At 42.9% G+C, this 18,872-nt stretch overlaps 1 pseudogene; it reads left to right on the top strand.

The window, feature by feature from the left end:
• LOC139462285 (BRD4-interacting chromatin-remodeling complex-associated protein-like) overlaps window positions 1-18,872 on the top strand; it is a 38,972-nt pseudogene that overhangs the window by 13,182 nt on the left and 6,918 nt on the right.

Genomic DNA, 18,872 nt, shown 5'->3' on the forward strand with positions numbered 1-18,872 from the left:
GTAGACCAGCTCAGTGGCCGGTGATGACATACCAGGTCATACTGTAGACAAGCTCAGTGGCCGGTGATGACATACCAGGTCATGCTGTAGACAAGCTCAGTGGCCGGTGATGACATACCAGGTCATGCTGTAGACAAGCTCAGTGGCCGGTGATGACATACCAGGTCATGCTGTAGACAAGCTCAGTGGCCGGTGATGACATACCAGGTCATGCTGTAGACAAGCTCAGTGGCCGGTGATGACATACCAGGTCATGCTGTAGACAAGCTCAGTGGCCGGTGATGACATACCAGGTCATGCTGTAGACAAGCTCAGTGGCCGGTGATGACATACCAGGTCATACTGTAGACAAGCTCAGTGGCCAGTGATAACATACCAGGTCATGCTGTAGACAAGCTCAGTGGCCGGTGATGACATACCAGGTCATGCTGTAGACAAGCTCAGTGGCCGGTGATGACATACCAGGTCATACTGTAGACAAGCTCAGTGGCCGGTGATAACATACCAGGTCATGCTGTAGACGAGCTCAGTGGCCGGTGATGACATACCAGGTCATGCTGTAGACAAGCTCAGTGGCCGGTGATGACATACCAGGTCATGCTGTAGACAAGCTCAGTGGCCGGTGATGACATACCAGGTCATACTGTAGACAAGCTCAGTGGCCGGTGATAACATACCAGGTCATGCTGTAGACGAGCTCAGTGGCCGGTGATGACATACCAGGTCATGCTGTAGACAAGCTCAGTGGCCGGTGATGACATACCAGGTCATGCTGTAGACAAGCTCAGTGGCCGGTGATGACATACCAGGTCATGCTGTAGACAAGCTCAGTGGCCGGTGATAACATACCAGGTCATGCTGTAGACAAGCTCAGTGGCCGGTGATGACATACCAGGCCATGCTGTAGACGAGCTCAGTGGCCAGTGATGACATACCAGGTGATGCTGTAGACAAGCTCAGTGGCCGGTGATGACATAACAGGCCATGCTGTAGACGAGCTCAGTGGCCAGTGATGACATACCAGGTCATGCTGTAGACAAGCTCAGTGGCCGGTGATGACATACCAGGTCATGCTGTAGACAAGCTCAGTGGCCGGTGATGACATACAAGGTCATGCTGTAGACAAGCTCAGTGGCCGGTGATGACATACCAGGTCATGCTGTAGACAAGCTCAGTGGCCGGTGATGACATACCAGGTCATGCTGTAGACAAGCTCAGTGACCGATTCTTTAGATGAAGGTGTCTGGTGTAACTGGTTGCTGCAGCAGTCAATGCATGGTCATTGTTGCTCAGGTATCAGGCAACAGATGGCTGTATCACATCAGTACATATTTATTTACCGAGCGACGGTAATGCCCAGTTTATATATATTGTGGAAACTTCTGAACCAGGTGGATGACATGATAACTGGGATATAGGAGGCTGGTTGCTGCATGTTCAGGCAGACAAACCAACTGTCATGATCAGAGCGAAACTGGTTTTTGATCCAGGGCATTAAGGGAAGCACAGGGAATTCCATCTTGTTTTACAATCCCTAACCAAAGGCCACAATATATTAATTATTGATTTTTTGTCCAAATTTTTCGGAAATGTGGCGCAGCTGTGTTTTGGGGGGTTTTTTTCAAGAAAATTATCAAGGAACTGGTGTACATTAACTGTTGACAGATGTGAGTGAGACCCGTGAAGATCCAGGTTACTAGAGATGTTCAGCAATTTTTCGACTATACTTGTCGTAAGAGGCAACTATCGGGATCGGGTGGTCAGGCTCGCTGACTTTGTTGATGCATGTCATCGTATCCCAATTGCATGGATCGATGCTCATGATGTCAATAACTGGATTGTCTGTTCCGGACTTGATTATTTACAGACCGCATCTTATAGCTGGAATATTGCTGAGTGCGGGGTTAAACAACAAACAAACAAGCAAACAAACATGTGAGTCAATAAGTGTGGTTTTATGCGGCATTAAGCATTATTCCAACAATATCCAAATCCAGAAATGAAATGAAAGGAGTTATGAGAAATGAAAGAAAGGAAATATTGAAATATAATAATTTAAGGGGGGATGTTTGGTAGTCAGTCAGCTGGGAATGAAAATCTAAAAATTGATTAAAGGCCTACCCTTTCAGCTACTATATTCTACAGGGTTAGAAACTAACCGTTTTGTCCACTAGTCCTTTTGATGAAAACATATAGCAAAACCCTTAATAATGGCCAATTTCAACTAGACCTTGGGATACCTTAACTATTGGGCAGTTTGGCAAGGACTGTAGGACTTGTGCCAATTTCTAACGCTGTTCTATAATTATCATAAAGTGTGGGTTTTATAATGAAAATGCATAATAATGTCAATTCGGTTGGCAGGAAAGGCACAGTCAGCAAACTGCCAATATTCCAGCCTTTTCGTAGTGGTGAAAATGCATGCCATCAATAAACAGCAAAGATGGCTGTTTTAATGTACAGCTATACATACAATTATCAGTAACCAGCTGTGTACTCCCTTATCAATTAGGAGCTGAGATAATCAGTCACTAATTAACAGCTGAGCCGACCTTTATCAGTTAACAGCTGTGATAACGTACATACCATTATCAGATTAGGCGACAAGATAATTTTCACCATCATCATGTGATCTGACTGCATATTTGTTTAGGCCAGACCAATTTGCATGTTTTGCGGACTTATTTCCCCCCTCCGTCTCATGGAGGCAGGAGGAAAGAAGTTGCCTTTAAAGAAAGGAAAGATCAATGAGTGTAATTATTGCTGAATTGGGCCTATTACATGTGTTTAAACAGTGTTACACGACGCAGAAATATGCATGCATATATGCACAAATGTACATGATGTATAAAATGGACACAGAAAAAATAGGCTGCATCTTGAGGGTCACAATAATATTTATTGTGCCTTTTCCTGACAAGAAATATATAGTTCCTGTTGTTAAAGTAATGATCAAATCTTGCTGTACAGTACACTACGTCATTTCATTACTTTACAGTACTCTAATACTTTCGTAAGGACCCTTCAAGTTAATTATTTGGGGTCCTCTGGGCCCCTAGTTTTGTAGGTCAAGGTAAACTTTGATCGAGGTATTTCTTGTGCAAAACAAGCCCACATTTCGGAAATCATATTTCCATGATTATTTTTTCACCAGTATTTTAATTTCATCAGGTAAAGATTTTGTACATTTTGAGATAGTAGGTTACAGGAAATAACTAATACGGAGTGTTCATATGTATTTTTTTTATGTCTAGAATGTGAAGGGCAGATCTTTACTTAGTAGGGTGGTATGCTATATTATCGTGATAGGTAATTTATGATGGTTCGTAATGGCGCACGCTTACTAACCTATTAAATATGTCATATGCAAAATCTTCTCCTTTGTTCAACTTTTATGACACATCAGTTAGGATTGATCGCTGTTGATTTTCTTTACCATGTTCAGTAAACAAAGTACCTTTCATTAGCAACTCAAGGGAGGGCAATTCTGTTATTGTGTTATGGCTATTTTGTGTAAACACAATGCCATTTAAAAAGTGGTCAAATGTAACAAATGTTATAATTGGGATAACACTTTCTTAGTAAAGTACAGATTCTTGTACAGATTCTCGTACTTTTTTTGGTTGAGTGCCGTCCGGGAATCAAACCCACACTTGCCAGAGTGAGGCACCTAATCGCCAGCACACTTAACTTTACATTTGTTACATTTGACCACTTTCTAAATGACATTGTGTATTCATTCCAAATACTATCATAAAAAAGTTAATGTGTATGCTTACGAGTAGCCGTGACATACCGCAACGAGTCCTGTATTCAATCAAGCGATGCAATATCATGCTCCGATTTGCATAGGTAAACAGTTGACAAGGGGTGTGGATTACGAGATTTACCGATAAAACGATGATATAGAGTCATACTTTACAAACTGGGCCTGTTCCTCAAGCGATATTAGCTCTTTTAATAACATGTAGCCCTAAGATCCCATTGTGGAACAGGGCCCAAAATATCACAAAAGTGTCATCTTGGCGAAAAGAAAGTTATCAGTCAGGCGTCAACATTGAGAATTGTCTTGGAAAATATTCATCATTATTTATCATGTTTAATATTCTATGCATGTTAAAAAGTATTTGCAATTTTTTCCGTTTCCTAATACTTTGTAATGTTTTCAGAATGACCAAACCAAGTAAGGAAAATGAGGAAGAGAAGGCCCTGGGGGAAACACCACATTGGAACCACTTAAACAGATGTGTAAGTACATCTTAAACAAGTAAATGTGTTACCTGTGAAGATCCGGGGTAGAATAGGTCTTCAGCAACCCATGCTTGCCGTAAAAGGCGACTATGATTGTCGAAAGAGGCGACTAAAAGGATCGGGTGGTCAGGCTCAATGATTTGGTTGATGTATGTCATTGTATCCCAATTGTGTGGATTGATTCTCGTGATGTAAATCACTGGATTGTCTGGTCCACGATAGCCTAGTGGTTAAAGCGTTTGCTCATCACGCCAAAGACCTGGGTTCGATTCCCAACATGGATTCAATGAGTGAAGCCCATTTCTTGTGTCCCCCGCCATGATATTGCTGAAAGATTGCTAAAAGCAGCATGAAACCATGCCTGCTCACTCACTCGCTCACTCACTCGAAGCAGCATTAAATGAAACTCACTCATTCACTCTTGTTTTGTAGTTCCCTCTGAGATGGATAATGGCCAGTCAATGCTTGATGTCAACATGTAAGTTGCCATTTTCACCTCTACACAGCTGCTGCAGTGGTTTGATGCTTAGGACATACATGATAACAGGAATTATGAAATAAATGATGAGTGGGAGTTGTTTGTCCCCAAATGGTTTATTCTCCCTGCAGTGTTTTATTTAAGAATTGAATTTCACATTGTGACAGTTCATTGGAGTATGAACCTTCATAGAGCGCAGGCCAAACTGTATGAAGGTCAGAGTGGAATGTGAAGGTAGTCCGTCAGTGTTTACATCATTTCAAGACTATACAGTCTCGTGAAAAATGTAAGAATGTCAAATTGTGTCGTTAATACGCTTATGAACGTCAGTTTCACAGTCATGTGACCAGGCCTCTCTTCGAATGGAAAAGCTGTATATTGTGTAAACTTCAAACTAAAAAATTATTGTACGATAAACAATGTTTTGTCAGGAGATAAACCACGCTTTTTCTTCATTGTTATTGCAATTTATCACATAGCTATCTTATTGTTTCTCATAAATCTTAAATTGGTATGAACTTCTGTGCATGATAAAATTCAAGATTAGCAGTGAAAGAAACAATAGTTTTAGACCATTAGTCCTTATAATATTAACATACAGCAAAACCCTTGTGTCAAATTTCTACTAGTCCTTACGGTAACTAAACGTTTGGCCAGGACTAAAAGGACTAGTTCTAATTTCTAACGCTGATTAGATGAATGACTACTAATCTGGAGAAAGACATTAGACATGTTTGCACCTGAAAATCAGAATAATTACATCTGTGCTGATGTTATTTATGTTTTGAAGATCACTCACAGTCGACGACTTTGGCCACTAGTCCCAAATCCAAGTCTAGTAAAATTATTTTTGTTCTAATATGCTTAACTAATAATAGTCCATATAACACCTAAATTCTACTGAAAATGATGCCAAGAGAGCCATGTCCATGCCAGTAGTCTCAAAAGTTTTTGTCACACACTACACTCAGTAATTTTGTACTTTTTTAATACGACTCATGGATTGGAAGACTTGCTATTTATTCAAACTAAGGTTAGGGTTAATTGATTTTCTGTTTTTGAAACGATGATAAGTTTATGGATTGTCTTTCTTGAAATGACCCGTGAAGATTCCGGGGTAGAATAGGTCTTCAGCCGCCCATGCTTGCCTTAAAAGGTGACTATGCTTGTCATAAAAGGCGACTAACGGGATCGGGTGCATCTCATCGATCCCAATTGCGTGGATTGATGCTCATGATATTAATCACTGGATTGTCTTGTCCAGACTCGATTATTTACAAACCGCCATCATATAGCTGGAATATTGCTGAGTGCGGCGTTAAACAACAAACAAACCAACCAAATTTCTTGTAATGTAACTTGTCTTGAAACTCATCATGATCATGTTGATGAGTCTAGTCATCAAACTTTGACATTTTTATTTTTTGTTACAGAGATACTAACTTACTGAGCGATTTCTTTGAAGAGAACAATGGTGTAAGTATTTCACACAGAATCACTATTACACTTTTGGGTATTTTCATGCAAAATTCTACAAATACATTTACTGTTTACTTTTCTTCCAGACAAGATTCAGGTTTTGACTATTTCTGACGATTCTCAAATTCACCTGAAATAGCCTTCTTGAAGGGTAATGGAGATTGATAGCTGAGTGTGTTTTCATATAATAAAAATCATGTAGGAATAAAAATTGTTTGTTGCAAGCCTATGGAAATCATGCATATTATTACTGATATGCTACTCAACTTTGGATAGGAATAATCGGTTATGTCCGACTTATTTAAATATACGCTTGATGTAGTATGAGAGGATGTTTTGTGTCAATTAGAGATAAAATTATCCCATGATAAAAAATAGAGCAGTGTATTTGATTTTGAACAAAACAATGATTCATGTACCAGTTTGGAATTTTTAAAAAATCATTGATGTTTGACATATTTTTGCTCAATGCAGTAACTTAAGGAACTGCACATGCAGTGTTTTAGTGAACTGCCACATTTACCATATAGTAGTGCTAGATATGATATTGTGTTCATCTGTTTTTCCTCCAGGTCCCGAACATCTCGGACGTGGACTGTGCATCCTCTGCCTTTGATTGGGCAGATGACTTCATATCCTCCGCCAGCACCCCGTACTCCCTCGAGGGGGGGTCGGAGCGTTCGCCAGCAACAGCAGGCTCCCTGCCAAGCACCAGCCCTGCATCATCGGTCGTCGAGACGCAGGCGTCCACAACTACCCCGCTTCCTCAGGTGGCACAGGTGGTCGTCACGGCGGGAGGGGTCATTCAACAGCTCCCTACTACCCTGGCATCACAACAGATCCTCCACAAGTCCTCCAACATCATACAGGGGTGAGTGTTGTGCTGGAATATTTAGGACATGATTTCCTGCCTTGTTCATCCTCTGAGGCACATTGTTTCTAGGTTTGTCAGCACCATACCCATGCTCGTGGGTTTCACCAAAGTGGTAAATGTCTGAGACCTGCATCACTTCGGATTTTCCTCCCACATTAAGCTGACATATAACTGGAATAATGTTAAAATCGGCTTTAAAATCAACTCACTCACTCACTCACCCACTATTGCAATAGTATTGAACTAATTTTATGGCTTGATACTTATACTCATCAGTGTAATGTCAAAGTTGGATAAATCTCAAACCAAAGGGAAGTAACTGGAATACTGTTAAAAGCGGCTTTAAACCCAACTCACTCACTCACTCTGAGACACAGGTGGCCCCGTCGTCTGAGAGGGTTGTGGTCCTTGGGCACACCAGGAAGCTATGATTGTGGGTTTGAATCTGGGTTCGACCTGATTATTTTTCTTGGTTTGTCAGCACTATACATAAGCTCGTGGTTTTCACTAAAAAGGGACCCGTGAAGATCGGGGGTAGAACAGGTCTTCAGCAACCCATGCTTGCCATAAGAGGCGACTGACGGGAGCGGGTGGTCAGGCTTGGTGTCAAGACAACATTATGTCTCCATGTTATTATGATATATACTCTGGACCCTTTTGCCACCATAGATCTGTTTCGGAAGTGATATCACCAGCTCCAACTCTCTTAGCTTAAAAAAGCACTCGAAATCCATGTTGAATCATATGGTAGGTTGTCGTTGATTTGCACCAAAATCTCATTTGTATAAATAACCATATTTCAGAACCATGAGCACCTGGTGATATCGAGGGAAATGTAGACATTCTTTATGAGTGAATATATGATTTGTGTTCAACATATTGACCTGCAGACATGTGGTATTTTGTGTTTCAGTATTACACCGGGCACCCAGCACTTTGTAGTGAAGGCTGATGCAAATGGACAGCTCCAGTTTCAGCCCACCCCCGGATCCAGCCCCGCCCCCACCCAGCAGTTCTCAGTCCCCTCCCCTGCCATCAGTCGTTCCCTCACCCCCAGCCAGAGCCCCGCCCCCTCATGTTCGCCACATATCAGTCGGTCCATCACACCGAACCAACCCAACATTCAGCAGGCCCTCTCCTCCAGTCCGTCCCCGAACATCCTCCATCTCGCCACACCACAATCCCAGCCCCAGGTTCAGATCACGAACACAGTACCAATCCAAAGCATCATTCCGAATCCTAGTCAGAATGCCAGTATTATCCCCGGCCAGGCCGTCCTCTCGGGCCACGCCCACAACATCGTCCACACCCAGAACGCCGTCATCCAAAACCCTAATGTTGTCAATCTGAACGTGGCCACTCACGTGCTGTGCGGCAACTCTCAGCAGGTGGGCCAACAGCCCACGGGACAGATTCAGAGCAACATCCAGGGTTTGCCTGTGACAGTACAGAACACTGTAGGCCTCCAAGGCAATCAAGTCAGTCTGCAGGGCACCATCATTCAGACCCCCGGGGGGAAGAGCATACTCATCCCCAACCAACAACTAGGGGGCCATCAGATCAACCTGGGTGCAGTGCATCAGCAGGTGCTTCAGGGGCAGCAACTCATGCAGGGTGGGGGGACGGCAGTGCTTCAGAACACACCAGGAAATGTGGGGGTGGGGAATGTGATACGGCTGGCCCCCCAGCCAGGCCAGGACAAACCTGCCAGTGTTGTGCCGCCCAATATTAGTTTAGTGAACATTGGTGGTGCTCAGGGACAACAAATACTGATTCAGAGAGCACCACATCCTGCTCAAGGGCAACCTCAGAATATCATATTTAGAACAGTACCTCATCCAAATCTCATCCAAATCCAAGGGAGCCAAGCCGGTCAGGCCAACCTTCAAGGGGCCTCCCTCCAGGCTGCTTCACAGATCTCCCAGCAAATCCTCAACCAGGCCACATCACAGAGCGTGCAGTATCAGCAGGTGCTCCCTGGCGGGGCCCAGCCCCAGCAGGTGAAGCTGGTGGGGGGGCAGGGCTCCCATCCCACTTCCCAGGGAGTCACCCTCAACCTGGCGGGCCAGAGTTTGAACCTTCTGTCAGGGCAGAACCTCAACCTACAACAGATCCAAGGGCTGGCAACAAGCACTGTGGGCTCTATGCCAGGGGTGCAGGGGATTCAGCTTCAACAGAATGGCAGTCAGTATATCGTGCAACCAGCTCATACTCAGCTTGGCACTCAGCCACAGACTGTGAATGTGTCAAGCATCAATCAATCTACAAACATTGTGTCAAAAGCTTTGATCTCATCCGGCCTTAGTCAGGTTATTAATACTCAGATTAAGCAAGGCCAGGAGCCAAAAAGTTCAAATAGTGTGTCTGAAAACCCTACAGTGACTACGACCAGCAAGAGTAAGTCGAAGAAGTCCAAGAGTCAAGTTAACCCTGATGGTCAAGTGAAGGGCTCTCCTCAGCAGCTGGCCCAGAACTTTCAAAAGATCCAGATCCCCATATCACAGTTCATAGCAACGGCATCCAACGCTGCAGGCATCCACACAGCTCAGTCCACACCCACCGCTGTCACCACGACTGTAACCCAGGCCATGGTACAGGTCCCCGCTCAGCTCACGCTAGCAAATACACTATCTGGATCACAGATAGTGTCCTCAGTACAGTCTAAGAGCTCTGTAGGCATCATATCGACCCCATCCACAGCCTCACAAATAAAGATCCAGCCCCAGGTGATCAAGTCCGGACCACCCAATGTAACCCTGGCTCCCCAGGGGACAGCTTTTCAGACCAGCAATACCGACCCGCTCAAACTGCAGAGGGTGCAGCTAGAAATTAACAAACTGTTGAATCAGCCAAATCTTACCCAAGACCAAATACAGAAACTAGGTAATCTTCAGCAGTGTCTAAAGGATTCATACCCCTCCAGTGTTATTCAGACTTCCCAGCAAAATGCTGGTACTGTGTCCCCGAAACCTATCAAGCCTTTAGTTCAGGCTTCATTGACTGCCCAGCCAATGGTGGGGCAGCCACCAATAGCTCAACCTCAAGTTGTCGTTGCGACTGCTGCAACTCAGATAAAGACTGAGCCAGGTACACAGCCGATTTCGTTGCAGTCCCTCGTCAGCCAACCGGGTATTGTTGTCCAGTCTCAGGCAGGCGGAACTGGAGTGATCCAGTTAGCAGTGCCCCAGCAGACCACAGTCACTGCACCAGCAACGCAGATGATTACAACTGTTGCTCAAACAGGCCAACCACAGTATTTGCAGACCGTGATAAAACATGGGTCACCGACCAAGACTATCAAGATGGCACCGGGGGGGACAACCCAGGTGATTCAGATTCAGAGCTCCCCTGTCACCACCGCCACGCCCACAAGACCTGCAGTACCTGCGGGCACGACGGTCATCAGGACGCCGCCTCCAGGGAAAATGCCAATATCTGCCACCCCGTCACTGCCAACACAGATAAAGGTAAGTCAGCTGATCACTGGTAGTCGGGCCAGAATTGTATTGGGAGGGGGGGGATTGCAGATATTTGGCCAAAATATTAAGAACAAAAAAATAATAGTTTCAAATATGTTTGTTTATGCTGGCTAATTATATTATTATTATATTTTAAATAATTTATTTATACATTTAACTACTTTTATAACGAACACGCTTATAACGAACTGACGGATATAACAAACTATTTTTTGGCCCTCTCCATTTGCTGTATGTATTCCGTACATTTGGTATAACGGATTACGGTTATAACAAATAAAATTAGTCGTCCCTTTGAGTTCGTTATAACTGTAGTTTTCTGTGTTTATAGCTACAGTGAATGATTTGGTTCTGTTTTATTACTTTTAAACATTTTTCTTATTTCTGGCCTGTGGAATAAACAAACCACTGCTTTTCAATTTTTTACACATTTTATTTTTTGGACTCGGCAGATTCTAAACCAAGTTTTAAAAAGTCTGACCCCATGTCATACTTTTGCTATGCAGCAGATTCTCACTGTTGGGGGACCTACTACTAGTGTTATACTGATAGGTCTTCAGCAACCCATGCTTGCTGGAAAAGGCGATTAAGCTTGTCGTAAGAGGCAACTAATTGGGTGGTCAGGCTCGCTGACTTGGTTGATACATGTCATCGATCCCAATGGTGTGGATGGATGCTCATGATGTCAATCACTGGATTGTCTGATCCAGACTCGATAATTTTCAGACCGCCGTCATATAGCTGGAATATTGCTGAGTGTGGCGTTAAACTCACTCACTCACTCACTCAGATCAGGGAGTATTATTATGGATAATAACATCTTTAGTATACAGACACACTGTCCTGCTATTCTGTGTTTCTGTGCTCCCCTTGCACCGTCTTGCTGTTTTCATGTGATTCTGTTGCGGACTCCCCTGACACCAGCCATGTTCTCCCGACACAGATAGCCAACCAGATGCTGACGTTGAACCTGACCTCGCAGCAGAAGGAGAAGTTGCAGCAGCACCTGGGGCGCATGACGATGGAACAGCAGGAGATGTTCCTCAAGCAACAGCAGCACACCCTGGTCAAGCTGCAGCAGCAACAGCAACAGCATATACACCAGCAGATTCAGGTGATCCGAACAACATCACCGCAGACCAAGCCACAACTGCTTGTAGCAAACCCACCAGGCAAAATCCCCATCACTGTACAGGTATGTAGAACCCACTCAACCATCCACCCACCCATCAAAGGCAACACTCAACACTATACAGACACATAGAACTCGTTCACCCATCCACATTCTGCCAGGCAAAATACCCATCCTGTTCAGGTATGTAGAACCCACTCAACCATCCACCCACCCATCAAAGGCAACACTCAACACTATACAGACACATAGAACTCGTTCACCAATCCACATTCCGCCAGGCAAAATCCCCATCACTGTACAGGTATGTAGAACCCACTCAACCATCCACCCACCCATCAAAGGCAACACTCAACACTATACAGACACATAGAGCTAATTCACCCATCCACATTCCACCAGGCAAAATACCCATCCTGTTCAGGTATGTAGAACCCTCTCAACCATCCACCCAGCCATCAAAGGCATTATTCAACACTATACAGACACATAGAACTCATTCACCCATTCACCCATTCACATTCCACCAGGCAAAATACCCATCCTGTTCAGGTACGTAGCCCACCAACCAACCCACCAACCCAACAGGTACGTAGAACCCATCGAACCCACTGAGCAAAATACCCCTCACTGTACAGGCGACCCATGAAGATCAGGGGTAGAATAGGTCTTCAGCAACCCAGGCTTCCCTTAAAAGGTGACTTATGAGATCAGTGGTCAGGTTTGCTGACTTTGTTAATGCATGTCATCGTATCCCAACTGCGTAAATCAATTCTCATAATGTCGATCACTGGATTGTCCGGTCATTCATTATTTACAGAACGCCATCTTTTTTTGCAGCAAATAGACAAGGGCATCAACCAGATCAAAGTTGGGGTGGATGCTGTTCAGACCAGCACACCCAACCGCCCCACGAAGAGGCCCGCCCCCTCCGATGCATCCAAGGGAACACTGTAAGTATAGGACAGTGCAACAGGTGCCCCCTGGCGTCCAGGCCCTCTTCTACATCCCGATCCTAGCACTATGACTGTCATAAGTATAGGTAGTTGTGATAACCATAACTCTCTGCTGCTCCCTATAAACGACTTTGATATTGACTTAAATACGAGTACTTACATTTTATATCATGTAACAGTATGTTAATGTACTTATTGGACTTGAAACCGGATGGGTAAATATATCTTATTGGCCAAAACACTGTACTCTCTCAATGGTTCCAACCCGATAAGCACATGGAAAGTTTCATGATGGAAAATATAAGTACACCTATTCGAAGGCAAGTGTTTTGGGGATCAAATGTTTCTAGGTTTGTCAGCACCAAATCCGTACTTGTGGGTTTCACCGAAGTGGTAAACGTCTGAGACCTGCATCACTTTGGGCTTTCCTCCCACATTAAGCTGACATATAACTGGAATACTGTTAAAAGCGGCATTAAAACCAACTCACTCACTCACTCACCCACTATTGCAATAGTATTGAACTAATTTTATGGCTTGATAATTATACTCATCAGTGTAATGTCAAAGTTGGCCTAATCTCAAACCAAAGGGAAGTAACTCTTATCTGAGGTTGTCGTAATCCTTGCTAATCAATACACGACAGGTTTGAATTTCTCGTTTTCAGATGCATAATTTATGATTTATTTATAACTATTTGTGACTATTGAAACTATTGATTGTTATGCACACAAACATAAATATCATCAGTTTATTTAGATACCTATTGATTTTGTACAATCATAGGGCAAATGATTAATACCTCGATAGTTTGATATGTTGTTATTCTCCTAACATGTACTGATGATATGTTGTCTTGACAGCAGTATTCACCAGCAGTTAGGCAAGGACCAACAACATGCTGTCAATCCAGACACCAAGTCTCCATTCAAAGACTACAAGGAGGCATGTCGAAGGTTGCTGCGATATCATGTCTTTCAGCACCATGGGCCAAAGCAGGATGCATTCAAGAAAGGTAACGATTCAGATTGATTTGCACTCATGTTTCATAACTGTCTCCGAAGTGTTAAGAAATTGTATTCAAACCATCAAGGACTGAGTTTCTTTATCTTTATTGACTCAAAATGGCAGCAGGATGGTTGGAAAAATGCTCAAAATATTGAAATACTCACCATATCCTACAGTGCGGGCCATGACAATTTGAACTCTCATCAGTTGCATTATTAGAAATATTATGTAAGTAAAATTCATTTGTGTTGCTTAAATGTATGTCATCAACACATATTTATTATTTGAATTTTAAAACAATAAGTAGAGACAACTGTCTTGATATATTTACAGATACAAAACTGGTCCAAGGGAGATAACTCATTGCTGAAATGTGTCTTTAGTCCTCATTGATTTCTTCAATTTTCAAATTTATGTGTCAATGATTTATGGGATATTCATTGATGTTTCTCTGTTGTGATCATCATGTGTGGTGTGTAACGTCTGTTTGCCCTTGCAGCGGAGAATGTGTTTGATACAGTGTCTGAAGACCTGTTGAAACGAAGTCATACGATGATGAACAAATACAGACTACTGCTCCTGGAGGAGAGCATGGTAGGTAGATGGGTGTACAGAGCATGGTGGGTGTGTCCTGCTGCTGAATAGAGATTGGCTGTTGGTAGAGGGGTGTGGTCTGTTGGTAGATGGGTGTGGTCTGTTGGTAGATGGGTGTACAGAGAAGGGTGGGTGTGTCCTGCTGCTGAATAGAGATTGGCTGTTGGTAGAGGGGTGTGGTCTGTTGGTAGATGGGTGTGGTCTGTAGGTAGATGGGTGTGGTCTGTTGGTAGATGGGTGTACAGAGAAGGGTGGGTGTGGCCTGCTGCTGAATAGCGGTTGGCTGTTGGTAGAGGGGTGTGGTCAGCTGGTAGAGGGGTTTAGCTGTACCAAGAAGGGTGGGTGTGGCCTGCTGTTGAAAAGAGGTTGGCTGTTGGTAGAGGTTGTGGTCAGCTGGTAGAGGGGTTTAGCTGTACAAAGAAGGGTGGGTGTGGCCTGCTGTTGAAAAGAGGTTGGCTGTTGGTAGAGGTTGTGGTCAGCTGGTAGAGGGGTGTGGTCTGTTGGTAGAGGGGTGTAGCCTGCTGCTGAATAGAGGTTGGCTGTTGGTAGATGGGTGTGGTCAGCTGGTAGAGGGGTTTAGCTGTACCAAGAAGGGTGGGTGTGGCCTGCTGTTGAAAAGAGGTTGGCTGTTGGTACAGGTTGTGGTCAGCTGGTAGAGGGGTGTGGTCTGTAGGTAGAGTAGTGTACAGAGAAGGGTGGGGTTGGCTGTTGGTAGAGGGTGTGGTCAGCTGGTAGAGGGGTGTGGTCTGTTGGTAGGGGTGTATGGCTACTCTAGAAAGGCATTGCCCCATGCTATACTTAGGAAGGCTGTAGGCAAAGAACTGTAGTTGTAGCCAATTGGGTGCTTGTTTGAGGTTAGCTGTAGGTATTGGAGTGGCGAGGTGGGAGTGGCCAAGGAACCGCCCCAGGGACTGACACCATCCCACTGTAGCTAGTAAAAGTTACAAATGGCTTGTGGCAAGAGGGTTATTATTTGCTGGTTCAGTTCCTCAGAAAACTAAAATTATATATTGGCATGGCAACTTCCTCACTCGCATATACTACTCAACAGTTGCTAAGGACCAAAACAGTCCTCTTTAGTCAAAGATGTGGTCCTTAGCAAATGTTGGGTAGTATGGTAGTATTTTGTGAAGATGTTGCATCGTTGAATGAAGTCAGGGGGCACGGGTGGCCCAGTCGTCTAAGGCGCCGCGATTCGCTTTCCAGAGTTGCGTGACTATGACTGTGGGTTCGAATACCGGTTTGCCCCCAATATGTTTCTAGGTTTGTCAGCACCATACCCGTGCTCGTGGGTTTCACCATAGTCGTAAACATCTGAAACCTGCATCACTTCGGGCTTTCCTCCCACATTTAGCTGACAAGCCACGATATGACTGGAATACTGTTAAAAGCGGCTTTAAACCCAACTCACTCACTCACTCACTGAATGAAGTCAGATCCCAAGAGCTCAGTTAGCCTCGTGTTGAACTCTTGTGCCGGAAGTCAACATTGTCTTAACATTACTAAACCAAAGTGGTCACAAAAAAGCAAATGAATATTTTGAGGTGAGTTGTCTGTTCCTTGTGTAGGACATGTTGCACTGATCGTCAGCTAACGAGGACGTTGTGTTTACAGAGGGACCGACCGTCTGCGGAGATGGTAATGATCCAGCGCATGCTCAATCAAGATCTCACAGCTGTCATCAAAAAGGAGAAAGATGTCATCAAGGCTGATCCAGGTACGGGCAGTCGCTTTTTTGTTTATATTCTGCTCCGCGAGATCTCCCACGATGCTATCTGTTCACGTGACACAAAACTAGCTATCTTTTCAAAATGGCCTCCATTCTCCTCTTTATGTGTGATGTGTAAGACTAATCATGTGATGCAGGACATACTATCTTTCAGGGTTCGTACAGGTTTAAAAAAGTCTTGAATTTTAAGATCCCACTTCAAAAGTCTTGATTTTTTAGTGTCAATCTTGAAAAGCCTTGAAAATCACCAATATAGCTTGAAAGCCTTGAATTTGTACAAAATGACATGTTCAGTACTTGTTTATCAAAGTATTAAAGCACACAAAAATATGTACCAATGACTTTTAAGTGAGATTTATCACAGTGATAGATTAATGTGCCAAAGACCAAAGAAGAATTCTGGACAGACTTAATTTATTTTTTTGATGCATGAAAAATAAATCTACTTCAAAATTGTGTGATGTTCATGTTGCTTTTTACGTCTTGCAACTAAGACATATATATGGTATGCTGGATTTAATCAGATATTGACAGACTATAGGCTATGAACCCAACTAAAAAAGCCTTGAAAATGACAGTTGGCAGCCTTGAAAAGGCTATGAATTTTAGTGTTCCATACCTGTCTGAATCTTTTCTTTACAAAATTACCTCCATTCTCCTCGTTATGTGTGTATGTGAAGCTAATAGGTTGACACAGGACATGCTATCTTTACAAAATGGCCTTCATTCTGTAGACGCTGTAGGAAGACCTGGCTAGAGACTTTGCAACACTGCTTGACATATATTCTTTGACAGTAATTAGCTGGGGATATAAACTTTTCTAATGTAATCATCTCTGTGGCGTTGAATTATTAATTTAGTATCAATGTTAAAAAATTTGAATCAGTGCATCATTGACATTAAACAAAATTCCTGATACATCATGATTGCAATATTGTATGATATCCTACCTCACCGGGACATTGCTGGAATATTTAAAATTGGCTTGGTTGTAGTAGATGTTGTCTTTTCAACTGAATGTCTGGAGTTATGCTGTGTATCTACGTGCTATACACACCGCATGTACTGTTAGGGTAACAACAGGCCCACACCCACCGATACTGGTCGTAAGAGACTAAGTGGATCAAGTGGTCATGCTCATTGATCTGGTTGATTGCCTGTCCTCAATGCTCACAGTGTCAATCACAGGATTGTCTGGTCCAGTCTCGATTCTTTTTTATTCGGTTGTCATATGGCTGGAATATTGCTGATTGGCGTTAAACACAAACATACAAACAGAAACAGGTCTATGAACCATAGCCACAGTAGCTTTTGTGCCTGTTACTCTTGAAGCTCATTAAGATCAGATCTCTTACTATGATACATAGTGGTTGGACGATACACCGATGCATGGCGGATCGCGATATTTCACTTCAAGTATTGATCACAGTTGCACACTTAGTAAAAAGTATCGATTCTTACCTTAAATGTATTCTTTAATAAATGTTAACACCGAACACTAATTAGTAGTGAAAATTAGTATTGAAAAAGTAAATATTAACATCCATTGTGCCATTCTCGACACTGACAACTGTAAATCATCAGTGTGCCAGGTATTTGAACATCCTGTCTATGAAACATATGGGTTACGTACTACAGATACAAGCACATACAAGTATCATGATGTATCGGATGGTAAGCAAGGTATCATGATACGTATCGGATCGCACAGTTGGTGTATCGTCCCAGCCCTAATGATACGATACCTCTCTGCTTTGAGATAAGGATACCTCCATGGAAGATGGCGTTGGGTGAACCTTGAGCCAAGTTGACTGACCAATCTAAATGTTGGCTGCGTGGGTTCTTTGACACAATCATCTGCCAGCTTTCTAGAATAATTCAGTGTTAAGATTATTCATGGAAAAAAATTAACAAAAAACATTCCGCACATTACATATACATGCATGAATGATATACAGCTCTTGAGAAGACTTTTGTGATCCTGGGCATTTGAGAGAAAAATATCTGAAAGGATTTGGAACTATCATAGGCCCTCTTGTCTGAGACTTGTGAAGTTCAGGGAAGGACATGTGACATTTCCTTGTTGACTTCCGCAGTTACCATTTAGCAGTTCAATATTGCGGACTAGTGAACATGAAAATTAATTTGTGACCCTGCTTTGTAAAAGCGGCAGTGTATGCTCAAACGTATACATATAAGCAGCGTATTTGCGTAAAATACCCATCAAAAATATTCAAAACCCAACTTCTTTAATACAGAAACGCATGCTTTAAATTAAAAACTCAAATGTATTAAAAGAGCATGTGTAAATACCCAAGGAAGCTTTTTACCATGGGTGCAACGTGTACAAAGGAGCTAATTTCCGTAATACAAAACTACGAGATAATTTTGTTTCCGAGTCAAGCCTATATATTTAGAACATTTATTTACATTATTTTTAAATCTTAAAATTTTCAAAACCAATAGAGTCATGAATAGATGAGTGAAAAAATATTGGTTACCCAATGAAAAATGTAATAACCCTATTAAATAGAAACCCTAGAGTAAAAACTCAATTGTTCCAAAAGTTGTTTGGAGCTCTGTGTATAAGTCTAGCAGCCCAAACTTGTCCCTTCACGTCATTTTCAGCATGTTTTAGTGTTAATGTATGGATTGGTGTGAGGTAAGTTTTTAAGACTGAAAGAATTTTGACTTGACATGGGCTTTAGTTGCATTATGGACTAATCAACAGGTTCATGCCCTTTTGCTGCAAGTATACTACACAAAAGATGTTAAAGAATGACAGCTTGACTATAGTAATATGAAAGAATCGTGTAATTCAGGGAGGAAAATCTTCTGCGGATCCGCAAATTTTAGTGAACACAAATTCTCATGAACTTCCTATAAACACCC

The sequence above is a fragment of the Haliotis cracherodii genome, unplaced genomic scaffold, assembly GCF_022045235.1.
Source record: "Haliotis cracherodii isolate W230 unplaced genomic scaffold, xgHalCrac1.p SCAF_15, whole genome shotgun sequence".
Lineage (NCBI taxonomy): Eukaryota > Metazoa > Mollusca > Gastropoda > Lepetellida > Haliotidae > Haliotis > Haliotis cracherodii.